Raw genomic sequence first — 25,009 nt, forward strand, 5'->3', positions numbered from 1 at the left:
AAGAAAAGCAATAGGAAAGTTATGCATAACATGATATACCTGATCTGCACACAACCAAAGCAGGCTAACGCTTTCCTCAGAAGACTATATAAGCTTTCTGTTCCTTGTCTATGGCTGGTATTCATTCTTTTTCTAGTAAATGAGTTGGGAGACTATGCCTATAGGCTAAATTTTAACCTGTTTTTGCATAGCCTGTGAGCTAAGAATTTTCTTTTTTAATATTTGTATAACAATTTGATAATACAAATATAATGTTAAAATATCAAATAAAAGTTTTAAAATAACATTGTATATTTTATAATGTTTTAAAATAAAGTGTTATCCAAAAAAAATATGCAGCAGAGACTATGACCCACAGAACCTAAAAAAGTCTAAATTATTTACTATCTGGCCCTTTGCTAAAAAAATTAGCTATTCTAGCCAATTTACACTCTGATTATGCTATAATTGAAATATTGAGATATAGAGTTAACTACTGTTAAGACATCTTGTGTTAGATGGTAAAGGGATGAAAGGGGAAGTAAGCAAAAAATATTTGGTCAACATATACACAAACATATTCATATCAAAATATGCAAAAGTTACTCATAACAATTACAGTTCTCATTTCTGCACCTGGTCACTTGGTCATAGCTAACATTTATAACCACCTCCTTTCTCAACTTAACCTGTAATCCCTTTGCTAGCAGTTCAGCTGGTCATGGTTCCTGTCTGGTTGGGGAGCCTAATTTTATTCCTGAAGGATTTGAACTGGTAACAGCCCTGCCTAAATTGAGTTGTAGTAGTTTTCCATTTCTTTTAATCACAGAGCATAGGAATTCCTACTGAGGATCTACGTTCCAGACACATCCCTCCATTTCCGCGGTGCAGTAACCACCCAACTTCCTGGATCAACTACGTCAGCTTATGACTTCTTTGCTGATTGGTTCACAAGCATATGAACTCAAAGTGACTAGGTGGAAGTTTCAGCTTCCCATTCAATGGAATCATTGTGTCCCCATGGTGGAAGCCATCTTCTCCTTGAAAATGAGATCTCTTAGACTAAGAAACCCTAAAACCAAAGAAATGGGAAGCAAAATTTTTGCTGTAAGAGCACTAGGGGTAATAGAGAAATCACTCTCATTTCCACCTCTTAACTCCTGCATCTGTGAATTCTGGCTATAAGAGAAACAGGATCATATATTGGACATTTAACTACATCCTGAAGGACACTGCTTCAGCTCGACAAGGTATTGCCACTCGCTGACCATAGCAGAGTCTCAAAAGGCCATCCCACCATTCTATCAAGCCAGCTGCTTCAGGATGTTGGGAATACAGTAAAAATAGTAGATTCTATGAACATGGCTTGATTACATTTCATTTGCTATAAAATTACTTCCTAGGTCAGAAGAGATGGTATGTAAAATCTCATGATGGTAGATAAGATATTCTGATAGCTTTACCACAAATTTACAGGTAGGGAGTAAAGTCCATATCCAGAATAACTGTCTGTGCTATTAGAAGTAAGTGCTGCCCTTTCCATTATGGGAACAATTTAACATCAACTTTATGCCAAGGAGCTATATCCCCACCAGAGGAGCTGTATCAGGGTTTCTGTGTTTGTCTTTGTTGTTGGCAGGCTACGTACTCAGGAAAAGGCGCAGACAAATTGGCCCTGGTGAGTGAAAGGCCTTGCTGAGCCTGTGTAAAACTTTCATCCTTGCTGTTTTGCTCATGAAACTGTTGGGCAATAACAGGGATGTCTGGGGGAGGAGGCTAATTGACATCTATATTTTATGGTCATCTTATCCACCTGATTATTAAAATTTTCTTTACTAAAGTCACCTTTTGGTGTGCATTCACATGGGATGTAAATATCTTCACATTGTATGCCCATTTGGAGAGGTCTGTTCTCATACCTCTTCCTCCTCAATTTTCTAATTGTGAACCATCCAAGTCTTTGGCCATCCAACCATAACCTATGAGTCAATGCATATCTATACCTCCACCATCTCTCTAGACAAAATGAACAACCAGATACTCTGCTCAAAGTTCTGCCACTTAGAGGACTTCCCTTTACCACCTTCCTTCTGAGCTATCCCAGAGTGAAGTCAAGGTGCTACAACCATTCACTGTTGTATATTGTCTGCATGTCATGCAGAATCACTGCACAGAAAACCAAGCTCAAGTGTTTCTTCTTTAGTTAACTGGTTATGAGGAACTCTACATGAGGTCATGGGTGTGGACTGAGAAGGAAAGAGAGGCCAAGAAAGAAGCTACAGTCCTTTCATAACCTAATCTTGGAAGAGACATACCATCACTTCTGGTGTAGCTACTGGTCACACAGACCCACCCTGGAATAATGTGGGAGGGGACTACTCAAGGGTGTGGGTACCAAGAGGCAGACTTTATTCAGAAACATCTTAGAGGCTGGCTACCCAAAAAAGGAGAAAGCAAATTTAGCCACATGACCTAGAGTCATTTACCAGATATAACATATGTAAGATTCCAAACTGTGACTGAGTACATTTTAAAAGACAAAGATTGTGACTATTTTTTTACTTGAATTCAGGTGCTTTAGAGTCCATACTGATTTTTTAATCTGAAATTTGTTCATGTTCTCATCTTCTTTGAAGGTTAGGGTTCACTGTTGACTTCTATCTTCATACTTTCCTTAATAGACTGCCAGATCTGATGAGCTTCTTCAAAAGACAATCCCTTACTTGGTTGGAATTAAAATATCCAAACTTTATTGGTTTGCTTTTAACACTTTTCCACACACCCTCACCTGCAAACTTAGTCTTGAAAAGCTTAATGATATGTACTACTTCTAAGTTTAAGTCAATTAAATTTGTTTTGGAATAGTCTTTGTCTTTCTTAAAACAACTAAAACACTTTATATAAATTCAGTTATGGAAATTAATGCACAAGATAGGCTTTGGATCTCTTGTTCATCTATACAGCATTCATCCACTCATTTATTCTTTAAGTAGTACAGTGGTTCTAATGCTTGGGCGTATACTAATATTTCATGGGATCCTGTATAGTGATTTAAGCCAGTTCTGCTAAGAGGCTGAACTAGAACAGTGGTAGTGGAATGAAAAGAAAGATGCTACAGGTATTTTTAAAGGTAAGCAGGAGAAAAGGATTTAGCAGATAAAGAAGATGAAGATGATAAAAAAAAAAGATAAAGTGACTCAAATAGACTGAGTAAAGGATAGATAGTTTTGCCAATGACAGAAGTAAGGAAATTGAGGGGGAAGCCAGAACAATATGGATTCATGTGTGGGATGTGGTGAACTTGAGAAAATAGCAGATCATGTACTTGGAATTTAAAATTTAGAAATGAGGTCTATGTGAGAGATTGGAATTATGAAGATAACCTTTTCATACAACCTATTCTGGAAATATTTGCCAAATCTCCATGATAATAAACAGTATAAAAGCATGAAGATAAAGACGCAGCAAAGGAAGAAAACTAACATTTATCAGGCACCCTAACACATGACTGACAAACTATTGGAAGAATTTTCTTTTGTTAGTCCCCATTTTTAGGGTGCTTTGGATTTTTTCAGACTAAACAGTTTCTGCCATATCAAAGTCCATGTTATCTCAGCTACCCCAGGCCTGTCTCACTCTGTTCTCTATATGCTTACATTCTAGTCAAGGAAAAGAATGCATAGGCAAAAATAACTTTGATATAAAACTGTACATGTCTAAGTTCTAACAAAGGGGCATAAAGCAAGGAACATCAAAATCCAGATGAGAAAGATAAATTCTACCGGCTCAAGGTGTTCAGGGAAATCTCAGCGGAAGGGTGCCATGGGACCTTAATCTATAATGATGGGAAAGAATTGAAGTAGAGATGGGAAGAATAATGTCCCAGTTTTAAGAAGCAGAAGTAACAAATGTAAAGGAGCTTTGTGACGGGTATAGTTTGATGGTAGCTTAGAGCATTTGGAGAAAAGTGTTAGATAGAGTATTAATTGTAGATAATCTAGGGCCTTAAATGCAACCTAAATCTTTAAGCTATTCAGAAAGCCAGGGGAAGACATCAAAGGTTGTTGAGTAGGGAAATGATATATTACTGCTATGTTTTAGGAAAATTATTCTACCTGCTGGCCACAACAATTGGTCCAATATGGCTAAGTGACAGAAAAGGACGTTCTTTCCTTGGGACTTGAAACTTAGAGGATAAGATTGCAGATACTGGGAGCTACCATTCATTCATTCAATCATGCAATATTTATTAATCATTTACTCTGTGCCAGGTACATGTCTAGGTTCTGGAGATAAAGTACTATCAAGATAGACATGGTCCTTACTTTTGTGGTGCTTATATCTTAGTTGAAGGAAAATATCAATGCAAAAAATAATAATAATAAATAAGCTACCTGGGAAGCCAAATAAGTAAGCTAATATCAGACAATAGGTCCCATAAAGAAAATAGAATAGAATAGAAACATAGTGACTAGGAGATTCTAGGATTAATATAGGAATGTCAGATTGAGTACTACTTTGGATAAGGTGATCAAGGTATATTAATCACTTACAGATGATGATATCTGAGTTAAAATTAAAGTGATGAGAAGGAAAAATAATTGTCCTGGGCAAGGGAAACAGTTTGGACAAACCTCCCGGTTTGTGTCAATGTTTTGCCTGTTTGAAGTGGAGAACGATTCGCAGAGCAGGATCAGAGTACATGATGGAAAAAATGATAAGAGAGGAGAGATTATCAATTCATATTTTGTAATTTGTTTTTAAATATTTTATGATGTGATGGTTATTTTTATAAACCAACTTGAAGAGGCCAAGGGCTGCCCAGATATCTGATTAAATATTATTCTGGGTATACTTATGAGGGTGTTTCTGGATGACATTAATATTTGAATCAGTAGACAGAGTAAAGCAGATTGTGCTCCCCAGTGTGGCTGGACCTCATCCATCCACTGAAGGCCCGAATAGAACAAAAAGGCTTAGGAAAGGACATTTTGCCCCTCTGCCTGACTGCCTCACAGCTGGGACATCAGTCTTCTCCTGCCTTTGACCTTAGACTCAGACCTGAACTCCCACCACTGACTCTCCTGTTTCTTATGCCTTCAGTCTTGCACTGGAACTATACCATCAGCTCTCTTGGGTGTCCAACTTGTCAGTTGCAGATCTTGAGACTTAGCCTCCACAATCACATCAGCCAATCCTCATTATTATATAATCATATGGATTTATATATATATACATATACAAACATAGTTCAGTTCAGTTCAGTCGCTCAGTCATATCCAACTCTTTGCAACCCCATGAACCACAGCACGCCAGACCTCCCTGTCCATCACCAACTCCCGGAGTTCACTCAAACTCATGTCCATCGAGTCGGTGATGCCATCCAGCCATCTCATTCTCCGTCATCCCCTTCTCCTCCTGCCACCAATCCCTCCCAGCATCAGAGTCTTTTCCAGTGAGTCAACTCTTCGCGTGAGGTGACCAAAGTATTGGAGTTTCAGCTTTAGCATCAGTCCTTCCAATGAACATATATATATACGTGTTTATATATGTATATCATATTGTTCTATTTTTCTGGACAACCCTGACTAATACGGACACTCATGAATTACTCTTGTATTTTAAAAAATGTTATATTTTGAAAATAAAAAATAGATGTTATGCTAAAAATAAAGAATAGAAAACCATTGAAAAGTATTGAGCAAATTACTATGGTAAGTAATTTGATTGCATGCTCCTCATTGTCAGACAACACTAATAATACTCCCTACTACATGATTATTGTAAGGACCAAATGAAGTGTGTTCAGAACCATGCTTGATATAGATAGCAGTGCCAGGTATCAGATGTTGTTGCCAAAGAAGAGGGTCAGTGACTGAGTCTGATTGATTCCTGAGAAGAAGAGGAGCTGGCAAGAGAAGCTGAAAAAGAGTGGAAAGAGAGGAAGTATGAAATATAGGAAATTATAGCATCAAAAAATCTAAACCAGTAAAGAAAATATCAAAGAGGGAATGGTCAGACATTTCAAATGCTGCAGAGGAAGACATACCTAGTATATCTAGTCTTTTAGATTTTAGTATATCTAGTCTTTACTCCAGTAGCAGGCACTTACGAGCTCACTTTGTTGTGTTGACTTGCTTTTGTACATGCCCTAAGTCATACTCATTTACATAACATTTGCGCATCATTTTCTTCTATGTATAGTCTCCTCAACCAGACTCTAAACTCTGCAAAGCTAGATTTGTATTTTTTGCCCTAAATAATACACTTTTTATTTTCTACTTTCCTACATCTTTTTGAACAAACACAGAGCATCACCCCCAACACACACACACACCCAAACTAGGTAAACAAGGAGAACTTCAATAAGGATCAGACCTACAAAAGTCAATAAGGACAGAGGTACAAATGTTACATTTGTAACAGAATTTTTAAAGGACACTTTCCTTTGAAAATTTTGTTACCAATGCTTTATCCAAGAGCATACAAACTTACATGCTTCTAAGAGCTTTGTTTTGATTAATTCTAAATTATATTCTTGCCACAGGAAATGATAAAACATTATCTCTTTGGAATGTAATATGAGCTGCACTTTCAATTTACCAATATGGTATCTTACAGATGTTACCTTAAAGGAAATTAAAAAAAAATAATTTTCATTGTTTACTTCTATTAATTAATTCAGTAAGTAAACTATTTCGCATTATTTTTTTTCTATTTTATTCAGTTACTTCAGTAATTTCTAACCAGATGAGTAGAAATGTGAGTCTCTTATCTTAAAATAGATCATTTTTATGGTTGCAGAGATTATCAAAGTTTTATAAAAGTTTGGCTTTTAGCCCACAATATCTATAATGGAACATTTTCCTTTTTAATCCCAAAAGGCAACATTTAAATTTTATATGATGAAGCAAATCATTCCCATTACAATGCCTCCTTTGTTTCCTTAAAGAAACCCAGAAATAAACTTCCATAGTGAAAACAATCCCAAAGGGTCTTTAAAAATATTGTAATACAAATTTGTTCATGATGAGTATACAAAATAAGTAATAAGTGGTGAAAGCAAATCTTCATTGTGTTATTATATAAAGTGACTAACTGTGTATCCTGAAGTCTTCATCTTGGCCTTAATTTGAAGGACTACTTTCAGTTGATGATTCTGCCTCTTATTATTCTGAGAAAATAGAAGCAATTCACGTGCTCCATCACCAAAACATCAAACTTACTTACGTCTAAATCCATGTTTATATTCTGCTTTCCCTGCTGTTACTGGAGATGAACTGTAAAAAGAGTCATCAGTTCAGTCAGTTCAGTTCAGTCGTTCAGTCGTGACCAACTCTTTGCGACCCCATGAATCACAGCACGCCAGGCCTCCCTGTCCATCACCAACTCCCGGAGTTCACTCAAACTCATGTCCATCGAGTCAGTGATGCCATCCAGCCATCTCATTCTCTGTCATCCCCGTCTCCTCCCGCCCCCAACCTTTCCCAGCATCAGAGTCTTTTCCAGTGAGTCAACTCGTCGCATGAGGTGGCCAAAGTATTGGAGTTTCAGCTTTAGCGTCAGTCCTTCCAGTGAACACCCAGGATTGATCTCCTTTAGAATGGACTGGTTGGATCTCCTTGCAGTCCAAGGGACTCTCAAGAGTCTTCTCCAGCACCACAGTTCAAAAGCATCAATTCTTCAATGATCAGCCTTCTTCACAGTCCAACTCTCAAATCCATACATGACCACTGGAAAAACCATAGCCTTGACTAGACGGACCTTTGTTGGCAAAGTAATGTCTCTGCTTTTTAATATACTATCTAGGTTGGTCATAACTTTCCTTCCAAGGAGTAAGCGTCTTTTAATTTCATGGCTGCAATCAGCATCCACAGTGATTTTGGAGTTATCTTATGAATTCTAAATAATATTTTTAAAAAGAGAATGAGAAGTAGGGAACAAAAGAGAATTCCACAGCAAGAGGGTGGGGGCAACACTTCATTGGACACCTCTGAAAGTAGCTAGACCCCATCTTATCCTGAAGACTGGGAAGTAAAAGGAAAGAAGTCAGCCCTGTGCTGCATTTCCTTGTCTAAAGTGCTTTGCAGGCTAATTCAATAACCCGATTGATGAGGAAAGAAAAATTCTTCTTTGTAAGTAAATTCCATAAACTTGTAATGGATGATAGAATTGGAAAAAATCACTACCATTTTCAAACTCCAATGAAATAAGCGGTTCAGGCAAAAAAATCATTGATGGATGACTGATCAGGTGAATAGTTGATGGAGGGATCAGGCTGTCAACACTTGAACCCATTGATCAATCTTAGCAGCATTAATAGTGGGACTTAAGACACTGTATGCCTCCTGATACAAAGCGTACAGCACCACCTATAAATTATCCCTGCTGTAAAATGCTGAACTTGAACCTGAATAAGCATCTAGGGGTGATTTCAATATTCTACAAATACAAAGTGAGAAAGGAAAAACTAAATGACACCACAAGAAAGCAAATAAAGAATCCAGACTGTAGGATATTCTTTAAATCAACTGACCCAGTTGGTTTTCTTTTTAAAACATGTCAAAGACAAAGAGGGAGAAAAGGAGAGAGCAGAAGAGAGGAGGAGGGGAAATGTTTTTGGTCCCAAGAGGCTTCAGGGACATATCAAGAAAATGTCATATGTGGACCTTGTTTGGATCCCGATTCAAACAAAACAATTATAAAAAGACATTTTTGAGATCACAGGGGGAAATTTGATTATAGTACTGGGTATTAGATTATATTAAGGAGTAACTGTTAATTTTGTTAGGTGTGATAATGACATTGTAATTATAGAAGAAATGCCCATATTTACTTAGAAAAAAATGTACCTAAGTGTGTAGCAGTGGAATAACATGATATGTAGGCTCTTTTGAATAATTCAGCAAACAATAAAGAAGGATGTTCTGTGCTTAGTCGCTCAGTTGTGTCTGACTCTTTGCAACGCCATGGACTGTAGCCCGCCAGGCTCCTCTAGTCCATGGGGATGCTCCAGGCAAGAATATTGGAGAGGGTTGCCATGCCCACCTCCAGGGAATCTTCCCAACCCGGGGACTGAACCCAAGTCTCCCACATTGCAGGTGGATTCTTTACCATCTGAGCCACCAGGGAAGCTGTGGCAAAACCTTGATAATTATCAAATATAAGTGGTGGAGATATAGAGTTTATTGTGTTGCTTATTTGCCTGTGTGTTTGAAATTTTTCATAATAGAGCTATTTTGGTGTTGAAGCATTAGGAAATGCTTCTTCAGAGGAATGAGGAGATGATTCTTTAGAGAAATTCCAACTGAGTGGAAGGGAGAAGGTAGATTTAAATATATGCATGGTGCAAAGTGGAAATGAGTTTAGATTCTTCTACACAGAGTGGTTAAAGAAATAGAAGTGGCAGGACAAGTTGAGAGAAGATGGTATGTGCAGTTACTGTGTGTGTTTGTGTATGTATCTGTGTATGTTTGTGTTTTTAGGTTTACAAAGAACTGAGCATCGAAACATTTTGACAGGTTAAAAAAATATAAAAACAGTTAAAAGTAACAGACTCGTCATTTTCTAGCTTTTAAAAGTCACTTCCTCCCGTGTTCACAGTAATCAAAGAAGAATAACTGATTTAACTTAAAGCTGAAAACGTTTATACTAGACCAGATTCAGGGCTTTTTGTCCAAACAAACCTTCTCCAAATCCACTTCTCCCTATACGCCACATCTATGTCTAGGCCCTGGGCTCAGAGGGTAAAGCTGATGGGCTCTCTGCCTCCAGCTCTTATCTCCACCAGTCCTCCTGACAGTGCTTTCTTCCACCATTCACCCATAAAACATCTTCAGTGACTCCCATTGCCTTTGCAAGAGTGAGCAAATCCTTGAGCCTCAGTCTTTAAAGCTCTCCACTGCATAACTCCAATTTTACTTCTTTTATTTTGATATATGTAATTTTTAAAAGTCTTCCAATGAACCCTTTGCTCTAGCCAAGTTGTTCTACATGTGCTTGACCTAAGAATCCTGAAGCATGCCACCTTTCCCTACTGTGCTCCTACTTGCTACTACAGACTCTGCTTAAAAACCGTCTCCCAAATGAAACCTTTAGGACAATGCCCAGTGATTGCTAATTTTTCCTTTTCTCTGAGCTTCTATCAGACGTGCTATGTAAAACATTCAAGTAGTGTTTCTTAATTTATATTTTTATAATACAAAGGATTTTTTGATATAGCATATGATTATATATATGATAGCATGAAAAAAACAGTTAAGGATAAAAACAAGTTTTAATTTAATTTCAAAGATAAACTGAAAGATATATTTGAATGAGATCCAAGGATGGCAGCTAGCCTTTAGCTATCTACTGCCTATATTAGTTTTAAATTGTTCATGTGCCTATATATTTACCACTTTTAACAGAGTATGTGTTCCTCAAGGACTAGTGTGATTAAACATTAATACGGGATGCACATAGATCAGTTTGGTATGTCCTTAAAGATCTTCAAAAAGAGAAGACCTATCTGTCCCACATGATAGATGTTCATCTCCCAAAAGCAGGACAGTGTTAAATGATCCCCAAAGTTCCTTCTAGTTATGTCTTTTAGCAATAAAACTTCCATCTGCTAACAAAGTTCAGTAATATATGGAGAACCACTGCTCAAAGTGTGGTCCCTAGACCAGCAGCATTGGCACTACCTTGGAACTTAATAGAAATGCAGAATTTCAGGTCCCACCCAAGATCTGCTAAATCAAAATCAAGATCTACTAACTCTGCATTTTATAAGATGACCTGGTGATTTGTGTGCACATTAAAGTTTAAGATATATATATATATATGTAAATATATATATATGCACCTATATATACATATATATATTTAAGTGGAGGCTAAATCATTCAGAGGCCTGTAGGCTATAACAGGGAAGTCTTTGAAAAGTGCTGGGCTAAAAATATACATTTTTTCCTCTAAAACATATATTTAAAATATTTTATTATAGAAACGCTTAAACATATACAAGGAAAACAGAGTACATGTAAATATATACACACATATATGTACATATATACATATTTTATATGTATTTTAAAATATATATATAAACATGTATATAGTTTAAATATATTGAAGTGTTTAATGTGTTCATTAAAACACATCAGTAGTATGAAAGAAAATTACCAAAGTTTTGATATAAACCATTTGATTTCTGCTCTTCTAAAAACAGAATGCACCCAGAATAAATGTTCAAAATTTTCATTGGCATTTGAAAAATGTAGCACTTAGATATTTAACAGATACATTTTAATGTGTTCATTGTTTAATCATATTTTAAAACTGCAAGCTAGATTTTCTTTTTATTATCAAAACTCCAGCATTTTGTTCAATCTTTTTCTTAACGGTCCAAAGTTTACTCTTGGCAATCAAAAATAAAAGCAGGTTCATTACTTATTTCCTTGCCTTATTTACCTATTGATAGATTTTAAATGCCAGCAGCTGTGTTCATATTTTTTCATTTTTAGTTATTTAAACTACAAAACAATAGCTATGCTACATATTGGAGTTCCCTGGTGCCTCAGATGGTAAAGAGTCTACCTGCAAAGTTGGAGACCCAGGTTCAATCCCTGGGCTGGAAAGATCTCCTGGAGAAGAAAATGGCAACCCACTCCAGTATTCTTGCCTGGAAAACCCCATGAATGAAAGAGCCTGGGGTCACTGTCCATGGGGTCACAGTCAGACACTACTGAGCAACTAACACATGCATGCTATATATTTGTAAACTTTCCTCTAGCATGGAAAAAAATGACTCTTGGTAATAACAGCTGAAAATTTTTGTAAAATTTCAACCTCTCCCTCAAATGTTTCAAATTACCATTAAAAAAAACAAAAACAAAACAGAGAAATGAGTGTTTATGTAGAAAGCTGCTGATGGAGAAAGTTTTACTGAAACTTAAAAAGATGAAGAAATACATTCTGAGGTTTTAGTTCATCCATAGTCTAATCTGGTTCTTAAAAATCTACATGATGTGAACAGTCCATAAATATATTAATTTATCTTTTCTTTACTTCCATATACAAATATTTCTTGTCTCAGTAATACATGGCAGGCAGAAGTCTAGGCAGCATATATCCATGTATAGAATAAAATAGAATGATCTTCCTGCCTTCAAGGAGTTTAGAGCCAGCCCTAAACGAGAGTAAATAATCAGAGAAAGGATGTAGCATGAATATTCCTGAGTCAGTAGAGGAAGTAAAAGGCCAGACTCGGGACTTCCCTAGTGGCCATTGGTTAAGAATATGCCTTGCAATGCAGGAGATGCTGGTTCAATTCCTGGTCAAGGATCTAAGACCCCGCATTGTTGTTTAGTTGCTAAATTATGTCTGACTTTGCAACCCCATGGACCGCCAGGCTCCTCTGTCCATGGGATTTACCAGGCAAGAATAATGGAGTAGGTTGCCCTTTCCTTCTCTAGGGGATCTTCCCAACCCAGGGATCAAGCCTGTGTCTCCTACATTGGCAGGCAGATTCTTTACTGCTGAGCCACCAGTGAAGCCCAGGACCCCGCATATTGCAGAGTAACTAAGCCCATGTGCTGCAACTGCAGAGCCCACTCGCCACAACTAGAGAGTCCAATGCCCTGCAACGAAAGACCCCACATGACACAGCTAAGACCCTGCGTGCCACGACTAAGACTAAACACAGCTAAATAAATAAGTAGTTTGTTTTTTTTTTAAAGAAGAAGACCAGACTGACAGAGCCAGGGCAGACCTGCAGGAGAGAGACAAAAGGGAGAGGTAAAGTGAAAAGTGAAGTTGCTCAGTCGTGTCCGACTCTTCGCGACCCCATGGACTGCAGCCTACCAGGCTCCTCCGTCCATGGGATTTTCCAGGCAAGAGTACTGGAGTGGGGTGCCATTGCCTTCTCCACTGTAGCTCAGCTGGTAAAGGGAGAGGTTCAGTTCAGTTCAGTTCAGTCGCTCAGTCGTGTCCGACTCTCCGCGACCCCATGAATCACAGCACGCCAGGCCTCCCTGTCCACCACCAACTCCCGGAGTTCACACAAACTCATGTCCACAGAGTCGGTGATGCAGGTGGGGGCTAAATCATACATGACCCTTTAGACTAAAGGAAGTCTTTGAATAGTGTTGGGCTAAGAATATATATTTTTCCATCTCTAAATATATATTTTAAATATTTTATTATGGAAAATTTTAAACATATACAAGGAAAACAATATATAGTACAATGATCACTGTGTACCTATTACCCACTTCCAACAATTATTACTATTCTTTCCTATTGTTTTTTTACCTATACTTCCTCCATTTCCTATCTCTACCTGATTATTATTTTCTGTTTCTCTTTAAGGTAACATTCATTATTCTTAAGTGTATAGATCTTAACTATAAAATTTTTACAAATGGATTCACCCAGGTAACTCCTATCAAGACATAGAGTAAGTCCACCACCCAACAACTTTTAACCAGCTTTTTTAGATTCACTGGAAAAGACTCTGATGCTGGGAGGGATTGGGGGTGGGAGGAGACGGGGACGACAGAGAATGAGATGGATGGATGGTATCACCAACTCGATGGACATGAGTTTGAGTGAACTCCGGGAGTTGGTGATGGACAGGGAGGCCTGGTATGCTGTGATTCATGGGGTCGCAAAGAGTAGGACATGACTGAGCGACTGCACTGAACTGAACTTGAGATAGCATTGACAAAGCAACAATTCACCCATTTAAAGTATGTAATTCAATGTTTTTTGGTAAATTTACACAGTTGCAGAATCATCACCACTATCTAATTTGAGAAGATTGTTTTCTCCCCTAAAAGAATCTCTTTGTGTTTTATTAGTTACTCCCTAATCCCTTTCCCAATTCACTCAGTGTCTAGGCAACTACTAATCTACTTTCTATCTCTATAAATTTATGCATTCTGGTATCTTGTATAAGTGGAGTCACACAATAGGTAGGCTTTCCTGACTGGCCTCTTTCACTCAGTGTAATGTTTTCAAGGTTCATCCATGTGGTAGCATGTAACAGTACTTCAATTCCCTTTACTGATAAATATTAGTCCATTGTATTAACACACTACATATTATTGACCTATTCATCAGTTCCTAGAGAAGGAAAAGGCTACCCACTCCAGTATTCTGGCCTGGAGAATTCCATGGACTGTATATTCAACAATTAATGGATTTTGAGTAGGGTCTTATTTTTAGATATTATGAATAACATTGCTAAGAACAATCAAGTACAGGCTTTCATGTAGATATCTGTTTCTACTTCTACTGGATATATGCCTGTGACTAAAACTGGTGGTGGTGGTGGTTTAGTTACTAAGTCATGTCCAACTCTTGCAACCCCATGGACTGTAACTTGCCAGGCTCCTCTGTCCGTGGGATTCTCCAGCAAGAATACTGGAATAGGTTGCCATTTCCTTCTCCAGTAACTGATATTGCCAGGAGTAAAATTTTGAGGAAGTGCCAAACTGTTTCCCAAAGTGGCAGCACAATTTTACATTCTTGCCAGCTGTATATGATAGTTTCAGTTTCTTCATATCCCTGCCAATATATTATTGTCTTTTATTATAGTCATCCTAGTGGACATGAATGGTGTCACATGTGGTTTTGATTTGCATTTTCCTAACACGCAAAGAGTCGGACACGACTGAGCGACTGAACTGAACTGAACATCTAAGAATGCTGATCTCTTCATGAGTTTATCATACATTTGTGTGTCTTTGGAGAAAAGTCAGTTTAAGGCCTTTGAGCATTTTTAGACGTGGTTATCTTTTAATGATTGTATTATAAGAGGTCTTGATATATTCTATATATAAATAACTTATCAAATATATGTTTTGCAAATGTTTCCTACTATTCTGTGGTTACCTCTTCATTTTCTTGATATTTGTGGCATGAAAACTTTAATTTTCATAATAGTTTATTTACTTTTTCCTTTTGTCACTTGTGTTTTTTGTTGTCATATCTAAGAAACCATTGCCTAAACTGAGATCATGAAGATTTATTCCTATGTTTTCTTCTAAGAATTTGATAGTTCTAGCTCTTAAATTTAGATCAAAGTCCACTTTTAGTTAAGTTTTGTTCATGATGAAAGAAATTGGTCTACTTTCATTCTTTGGCATGTGAATATCCAGTTGTCCCAGCATTGTTTGTTAAAAAGGTTATTCTTTGCCTCTTGAATTTTCTTGAAACTATTGTCAGTTGAGCATAAATTTGGGGGTTTATTTTGGATTCTCATTTCAACTACATTCATCTATGTAATCTTTCCTTATGCCAGCGTCTCTCTGTCCTGATTACTGTAGCATCACCCAACAATATCTGCTTTAAAATGATCACTCCCTCAGTGTTGTATAGAATGGTTTGAGGAGAGACAAAGGTGGAACCCAGAAGAATGATTAGTACTTGATTACAGTGGTGCCTGTGGAGAAATCCTGGTGACATATGTTGGTGTCATTGCAAGGGAATAAAAGCGGACAGGTGTGTTTTGGAGATGTTGGTAATTAAAGAGATAACAGAAATGATTTAAGGCCTTTCCTAGACCTTAAAACTCCTCAGACCTTCATTTGTTCCTTCTTGTTATTCATATTCTTTTCTAGGGCTCAGATGCTCACCTAACTGAAAAGACTATCTCTGAGTCCTGCTTCTAATTCCCTTCAAATTTCCTGGCCCAATCATAGTTTTACTCTGTAAAATCACCTTGCCTCTTTTGTCTCATTTAGGAGTATGAGAAACTCTCTCTCAGTCTTTCTCTCTCTGCCTCTCTTCCTTTCTCTCTCTTTTTAAAACCACTTTACTTTTGTTTTTCTCAAATTATAAGTTTGCTTTCCTCAACTTCTTGTCAGGTCATTGAGAAAGGATTCCTTATCGACTTTGTTCACCACCATATTTATGGAGTGGTTACCTGGCGCTGCTACTTGAATGACATTGCTTCCCTCCAAAATTATACATATCAATATATTGAAGCCCTAGCTCTCAGAGTGAGAATATTTGGAGATGAAGCCATTGAGAAGTATTAATAATTAGGTTTAGATGTGGTGGTGAGAGTAGGGCCCTCATGGAGATGAGTGTCTTATAAGAAGAGACCCCAGAGAGCTTTCTCTCTGTCCTTCCCTGTCTCTCTATCTCTGTCTTTCTCCCATGAGAGAACACAGGGAGAATGTTGCCATCTACAAGCCAGAAAGAGGCCCTCATAAGGAAAGAAAATCCACTAGTACTTTAGTTTTGGACTTCCCAGCCTGCAGAATTGTGAGACAGAAATTCTTGTGATTAAAGCTACCAAGTACACAGTAGTTTATTATGGAAGCACAAACTAACAAAGCTGGATCAAAGAAGACGCATATATATGTGTGTACATATAAATATGTGAGTGAAGTGAAAGTCACTCAATCATGTCCGACTCTGCAACCCCGTGGATTATACAATCCATGGGATTCTCCAGGCCAGAATACTAGAATAGGTAGCCTTTCCCTTCTCTAGCACATCTTCCTAACCCAGGGATCAAACTCAGGTTTCCTGCATTGCAGGCGGATTCTTTACCAACTGAGCTATCAGGGAAGTATGCTGCTGCTGCTGCGTCACTTCAGTCGTGTCCGACTCTGTGTGACCCCATAGACAGAAGCCCACCAGGGTCCCCCGTCCCCGGGATTCTCCAGGCAAGAACACTGGAGTGGGTTGCCATTTCCTTCTCCATCAGGGAAGTATATATGTAGATAAATAATAAATGAGGCTTCCCTGGTGGCTCAAATTGTAAAGCATCTGCCTACAATGTGGGAGACCCAGGTTCGATCCCTGGGTTGGGAAGATCTCCTGGAGAAGGAAATAGCAATCCACTCCAGTATTCTTGCCTGGAAAATCCCATGGATGGAGAAGTGTGGGCTACAGTCCATGGGGTTGCAAAGAGTTGGACATGACTAAGTGACTTCACTTCCAAATGAATTCCAAAGCACAGAAGACTGAAGGTTGTTTTGGGGAAAAAAAAAACTTTGGTGAGTTTTCAATATTTAATTACTATGTAAACCTAAAACAACGCATGGTATCAACTAAGGGGTTAGAAAGAGAAGACAGTCCAAGACAATTTCCTAAAGGAGCCCATGAAGGAATAGGTAGAGGGCAGGTGAAAAATCAGCCAAGGCTACAGTTTATTTCAAGAAAAAGAAGGCATCAATAGTACCAAATGCTATTGAGAAGGCAAGTAAATGACTGTCAACTGGATCATTAGTTCATTGGATATTTACCAAACACTTACTGTACAGAAATCTGGAACTGGTGGATGGGGAACATGCACGAAAGATAACTACAGCATGTAACGGTGTATGACCCAAGTCATAGAAGTAAAGTGAAGTGAAGTCGCTCAGTCATGTCTGACTCTTTGCAACCCCATGGACTGTAGCCTACCAGGCTCCTCTGTCCACGGGATTTTCCTGGCAAGAATACTGGAGTATTGCCATTTCCTTCTCCAGGAGATCTTCCTGACCCAGGGATTGAACCTGGGTCTCCTGCATTGTAGGCAGACGCTTTACCATCTGAACCACCAGAGAAGTCCATAGAAGTAAGGGTGAACTCAAAGAATACATAGGATCCTGGGATTAAAATGTAGAAAGAAAGACATTCATTCATTCAATCATACAACAGTTTTCAAGTACGATTCCAGGAAAAAGAAACCATAGTAACACAGATAAATAATCTTAGAATAGTCCAGGCTTTTTCACTGAATGAAGGACAGCATGCTGCTTCCAGAGTTTCTGGTTTGCAAATACTGTAATTCCCTTTATTTTGTCTCTACATGAAACAATGTATTTTCCTAAGGATAAGGAAAGAAAATGATTCATTGACATTGGAGAACCCATTAATGTAGTAGCTTTGCAAGAAAACTCAAACAGGACTGAATTTAATGAAGTATTTTTGGAGTACCTAATATGAATCTAGCAAACTTAACCTTATAGTGATATAAAATAAGTCATGGAATCAGTTATTACCGGCTTCCAATTAGAGTATCAATACAGTTCAGTCACTCAGTCATGTCTGACTCGTTGCGACCCCATGAATCACAGCACGCCAGGCCTCCCTGTCCATCAACAACTCCCAGAGTTCACTCAAACTCATGTCCATAGAGTCGGTGATGCCATCCAGCCATCTCATTCTTTATCATCCATTCTCCTCCTGCCCCCAATCCTTCCCAGCATCAGACTCTTTTCCAGTGAGTCAACTCGTCACAGGAGGTGGCCAAAGGATTGCAGTTTCAGCTTTAGTGTCAGTCCTTCCAATGAACATCCAGGATTGATCTCCTTTAGAATGGACTGGTTGGATCTCCTTGCGGTACAAGGGACTCTCAAGAATCTTCTCCAGCACCACAGTTCAAAAGCACCAATTCTTTGGTGATCAGCTTTCTTCACAGTCCAACTCTCACATCCATACACGACCACTGGATAAACCATAGCCTTGACTAGACGGACCTTGGTTGGCAAAGTAATGTCTCTGCTTTTTAATATACTATCAAGGTTGGTCATAACTTTCCTTCCAAGGAGTAAGCGTCTTTTAATTTCATGGCTGCAATCAGCATCCACGGTGATTTTGGAGCCCCCCAAAATAAAGTCTGACACTGTTTCCACTGTTTCCCCATCTATTTCCCATGAAGTGATGAGATCAGATGCCATGATCTTTGTTTTATGCATGTTGAGCTCCAAGCCAACCTTTTCACTCTCATCTTTCACTTTCCTCAAGAGGCTTTTGAGTTCCTCTTCACTTTCTGCCATAAGGGTGGTGTCATCTGCATATCTGAGGTTATTGATATTTCTCCCAGCAATCTTGATTACAGCTTGTGCTTCTTCCAGCCCAGCATTCCTCATGATGTACTCTGCATATAAGTTAAATAAGCAAGGTGACAATATACAACCTTGACGTACTCCTTTTCCTATTTGTAACCAGTCTGTTGTTCCATGTACTGTTGCTTCCTGACCTGCATACAAGTTTCTCAAGAGGCAGGTCAGGTGGTCTGGTATTCCCATCTCTTTCAGAATTTTCCACAGTTTATTGTGATCCACACAGTCAAAGGCTTTGGCATAGTCAATGAAGCAGAAATAGATGTTTTTCTGGAACTCTCTTGCTTTCTCCATGATCCAGCAGATGTTGGCAATTTGATCTCTGGTGCCTCTGCCTTTTCTAAAACCTGCTTGAACATTTGGGAGTTCACGGTTCACATATTGCTGAAGCCTGACTTGGAGAATTTTGAGCATGACTTTACTAGCGTGTGAGATGAGTGCAACTGTGCGGTAGTTTGAGCATTTTTGGCATTGCCTTTCTTTGGGATTGGAATGAAGACTGACCTTTTCCAGTCAAGAAAGTCAAGAAAAGTCAAGAAACACCTGGAATAACAGGCAAATTTGGCCTTGGAGCATGGAATGAAACAGGGCAAAGGCTAATAAAGTTTTGCCAAGAGAATGCACTGGTCATAGCACACACCCTCTTCCAACAACACAAGAGAAGACTCTACACATGGACATCACCAGATGGTCAACACTGAAATCAGATTGATTATATTCTTTGCAGCCAAAGATGGAGAAGCTCTATACAGTTAGCAAAAACAAGACCAGGAGCTGACTGTGGCTCATATCATGAACTCCTTATTGCCAAATTCAGACTTAAATTGAAGAAAGCAGGGAAAACCACTATACCATTCAGATATGACCTAAATAAAATCCCTTATGACTATACAGTGGAAGTGAGAAATAGATTTAAGGGACTAGATCTGATAGATAGAGTACCTGATGAACTCTGGACAGAGGTTCATGACATTGTACAGGAGACAGGGAGCAAGACCATCCCCATGGAAAAGAAATGCCAAAAAGCAAAATGGCTGTCTGAGGAGGCCTTACAAATAGCTGTGAAAAGAAGAAAAGTGAAAAGCAAAGGAGAATAGGAAAGATATAAGCATCTGAATGCAGAGTTCCAAAGAATAGCAAGGAGAGATAAGAAAGCCTTCCTCAGCGATCAATGCAAAGGAATAGAGGAAAACAACAGAATAGGAAAAACAAGAGATCTCTTCAAGAAAATTAGAGCTATCAAGGGAACATTTCATGCAAAGATGGGCTCGATAAAGGACAGAAATGGTATGGGCCTAACAGAAGCAGAAGATATTAAGAAGAGGTGGCAAGAATACACAGAAGAACTGTACAAAAAAGATCTTCACGACCAAGATAATCACGATGGTGTGATCACTGACCTAGAGCCAGACATCTTGGAATGTGAAGTCAAGTGGGCCTTAGAAAGCATCACTACGAACAAAGCTAGTGGAGGTGATGGAATTCCAGTTGAGCTATTTCAAATCCTGAAAGATGATGTTGTGAAAGTGCTGCACTCAATATGCCAGCAAATTTGGAAAACTCAGCAGTGGCCACAGGACTGGAAAAGGTCAGTCTTCATTCCAATCCCAAAGAAAGGGAATGCCAAAGAATGCTCAAACTACCAATTAGAGTATAATTGAATGCTAAACAGTGGCATAGGGAGCAGCTACAGAACACAATGAGCACGTATTAATTTAAACTCGAAATCTCCTCTGTGATAGGCTGAAGGGTGGGATGGGGAAGGAAATGAGAGGAGGTTTGGGAGGGAGGGGACATGGGTGTACCTATGGTTGATTCTGTAAAGCAATTATCCTTTAATTTAAAAACGTAAAAAATATATATTTCCCTAAAAATAAGTTGAGATATCATCCAATGATCCTGAACCATTACAGCCTTCCACCCCTCACTTTACTTAACCTCTGCTAAAGATAATAGTGGTTTTTGTTCAGTTATGTGGGAAGAAAAAGATATACATCCAGATATGCCATAACTTTATTTTTCACTAAGCTAAAAAAAAAAAAATGTGTCTTGGAAAGAACATAATAGAATAGCTGAGGTTGGAGGAGTTTAAACATTTATATTGAAAATGACCTCATTTTCCTCCAAAGGCAAAATTTGGCTAGAAAAGTCCTCTTCCCTGTGCTTTGCCCAGGCCACAAAAGGGGGACTATCAGCCATAATGAGGGCTGTGGGGCTAAGTCCCCACACGTTGCATTGAATACTTATCCTGATAAAGTGTCTGTAGACATAAGAAATGTAACAGCCACATTAGAATTATGGACTGTAAAAAATATTGCAGTATGAATTATTTGTCAAGAAATAAAAGATGCAGTGTAATTTGCCAAGACAGAACTATCTAATGTGTTTCCTTTTTTTAAAAAAAAAGAAAAAGTGCTTGCTTGCAAAATATTTGGAAAAAGTAAATTATCTATTACTATTGCTCGCTAGCTAATTGTCAGTAATAATCCCTTTCAATTACTACGGTGAAGTAGGTCAGCCAATTTTTAGTGCTTATGAAACTCGCAATTTAGAGCCAGGCAGCATATCGGCAAGTTAGGTTTTAATATGACTGAGTAAATGGGCTTCCTTTCAGTCCTCTTAACACTAAACGTGGATGTAGATCAGTTGTAATATCTAAAAGCAATTATGCTTAGTTTTATTTATACTATTTTTTTAACTACTCGTAATAAGAAGAATCCTTTCTTAACCCTCATGAATACATTTTTTAATAAATAGATTTTATTATTTGTGAAGTGAAAGTTGCTCAGTTGTGATTGACTCTTTGCAACCCCATGGACTTTATAGTCCATGGAATTCTCCAGGCCAGAATATAGGAATGGGTAGCCTTTCCCTTCTCCAGGGGATCTTCCCAACCCAGGATCAAACCCAGGTCTCCAGCATTGCAGGCGTATTCTTTACCAGCTGAGCCACAGTGGATTATTTGAGAGCAGTTTTAGATTTAGAGAAAAATTAAATAGACAGTACAGACAGTTCCCATGTATCCCATCCCCCGATTTGCCAATCGTTTTCATTTACCAAAATTCTTTGAGAGAGTTTTTGGCGGCTTAGGATGCTAAGACTATCTTTGTGCAGTTGTATTAACATGACCACCTTCCTACCATAAGGAAGGACCCCCATAATCTCCCTGCTGTTTCCAGTATTGTGTCCAACAATGTTTCTTCTACAGTTTGACTCTCACAGCTATTGGAGAGCTTTAGATTGGCCATTTTGATGAGTGACCCTTGCAGCAGTGGGTTTGAAGGATGTGTTGGAGCAGAGAGAGTCTGGGAGACGGAAAGCCACAGTCCAGGCAGAACTGCTGAGGGACTAAACACAAAGCACTGGTAACTGGGATGGAAAGGAAGAAACAGACTGAAAGAGTTTGGGGGGAAATTCCATGTGACCTAGCACTGAGTTAGCTGTGCGCAATGAAGGAAGAGTAGAAAAAGTCCTGAATTTTTGCCTTGGGCTAATGATGTGGTTGTTAACAGAAATGGGGAAATTCGAGAATAGGAACAGACTTACAGAGGTCAAAAATACTGACTTGCCATACTGAAAGAAATTCCAAGTGAAGACGCTCACTCTGCAGTTGAAATAGGGGTGCATCCCCAAGGAAAGCTCTCAGGACACGTTCAAAGCTGTGTGGATCATCCTCTGTGTAGAGTGAAAAACAGGCACAGCTGGGTATGTGATGGGCCAGGGAAGCTGTGGCACTTGAGAAAGGAAAGATCCATTTGTATTTGTCCAAATCTATGGGTCCTGAGGGCATTTGCAGATAGTAGAAGAATGGGAGAGCTCAGCAATCTCATTCTAACTCCAGCTTTCTCACCTAACTGAATGACTGAAGTCATTTCATATTTCTGTTTGTCTGTCTCTCTGTCACTAACTGAAAAGAGATAATGAAGTTTGCCTACTTTACTTCATGTGTCAGTCATAAGATATGATGAATTAATAAATGTGAAAAATGTTCTCAGAAATTAAATACAAGACATTATCTATCTCTGAGGGTTGGGAGTACTTTGGACAACTGGGAAAGAAGAGGAGAAAGAGGAGGAGGAGGAGAAGCAAGGAAGGCAGCAGGGCAGACCTAGAAAATTGTTACTATCAGTTTAGTTCAGTTCAGTCGCTCAGTCGTGTCCGACTCTTTGCGACCCCATGAATCACAGCACGCCAGGCCTCCCTGTCCATCACCAACTCTATAATCAGTGTTAAACAGCCAGCAGCTTCGTTGGTTTTAATCCTTCATTCTGTCAAGGACTGTTATGGGTTGAATTGTGTGTCTCCCAGAAAGATATGTGAAGTCCTAACCCCAGGTATCCCAGAAACTGACTTTATTTGGAAACAGAGTGGCTGTAGATATAATCAGTCAGGATGAGGTCGTTCTGGAGAAAGGTACGCCCTTAATCTAATATGCATGCTCAGTGTCATGTCTGACTCTTTGCTACCTCATGGACTGTAGCCCACCAGGCTCCGCTGTCCATAGGATTTTCGAGGCAAAAATACTGGAGTGTGTTGCCATTTTCTCCTCCAGGGGATCTTCCTGACCCAGGGATCAAACCTGAGTCTCCGGCATTGCAGGCGGATTCTTTACCACTGAGCCACTGGGGAAGCCCCTAATCTAAATATGACTCATGTTCTTAAAAGATGATGACCACGTGAAGACAGAGACACAGGAGAATGCCATGTGAAGATGGAAGCAGAGACCAACTGGGATTATGCGGCTTCTAGCCAGGGAATGGCAGAGCTAGTGGGCAAACCACCAGGAGCCAGGGAGAGGTAAGGAAGGCTTCTCTCCTGTAAAGTCTCAGCTGCTGCTGCTGCTGCTAAGTCACGTCAGTCGTGTCCGACTCTGTGTGACCCCATACACGGAAGCCCACCAGGCTCCCCCGTCCCTGGGATTCTCCAGGCAAGAACACTGGAGTGGGTTGCCATTTCCTTCTCCAATGTGTGAAAGTGAAAAGTGAAAGTGAAGTCGCTCAGTCGTGTCCGACCCTTAGCGACCCCACGGACTGCAGCCTACCAGGCTCCTCCATCCATGGGATTTTCTAGGCAAGAGTACTGGAGTGGCTTGCCATTGCATTCTCCGGTAAAGTCTCAGAGAGAGCTTGATTCAGGGAAGCTTGATTCAGAGATGCTTGATTCAGAGATGCTTGATTCAGACTTCTGGCTTCCAGAACCGGAAGGCAGTAAATTTGTGTTCTTTTGAGCTTCCCAGTTTGTGGCCCTTTGTAACAGCAGCCTTAGGAAACAAATATTGAATTAAACACTTTGTGTTTAGAAAAGTCTTTAATAGAGCTCAAGATTTCTGTTAGAAAGCAGGTAAATAAAAAGGATAGCAGGTAAGATATATTCGGGGGAAAAATGTAATTTTTTTTCTCAATTACACAGAAGGATTGCATAAGCAAGTTAAATACAGTCACTCTTCCCAGTGCTCTGCTTAGTAGCTCAGCTGTGTCAACTCTTTCCGACCCCATGGGCTGTAGCCTACCAGGCTCCTCTTTCCATGGGATTCTCCACAGGCAAGAACACTGGAGTGGGTTGCCATGTCCTCCTCCAGGGGATCTTCCCAACCCAGGGATTGAACCCAGGTGTCCTGCATTGCAGGTGGATTCTTTACTGACTGAGCCACCAGGGAAGCAGGAGACATTATTTATTCCAGGCATTAAAGCATGAAGTTGGCTAATTAGGCAATCTGATCAGCCTCAATCTGATAGTTCATTGGAGATGAAATAAGTGTCTCAAATGCCTTTCCAAAATCCAGGGATGTGAGATGAGGATGTGACCTGGGTGTCATTTCTGCCTATATAAGCCTTGAAATTGCGTTGATTCATTATTAGGGGGTGCTTCCTACCACTGTTGGAATAGGACAGAAAGGACATCATGAATTCATGTCAGGAACTCAGCATCTTTTTCCTTCATGGATTACCACCCCCAACCCCCACCTTACTGACATCAAATGGCCTCACTTATCTCAGGGCTAGACAGGTGGCCCTTATAAGTTCTTGTCTCCAGCTCAGCCCATCTAAATGGTTCGCAAACATGCTATGGGTAACAAGGTAGAATATTTGTCTCCTGTGTTAAGAACACTAGAGGCCAGTACTTCAGGCAGTTGTCTTACTCTCACATGGAGCAAGCCTGCTGGAGGATGAAACCACTACAAAGGAAAGCAGGGACAAGTT

The sequence above is a fragment of the Moschus berezovskii genome, chromosome 11 (genome assembly GCF_049115385.1).
Source record: "Moschus berezovskii isolate FMDL1 chromosome 11, NW_MosBer_1.0, whole genome shotgun sequence".
NCBI classification, from domain to species: Eukaryota; Metazoa; Chordata; class Mammalia; order Artiodactyla; family Moschidae; genus Moschus; species Moschus berezovskii.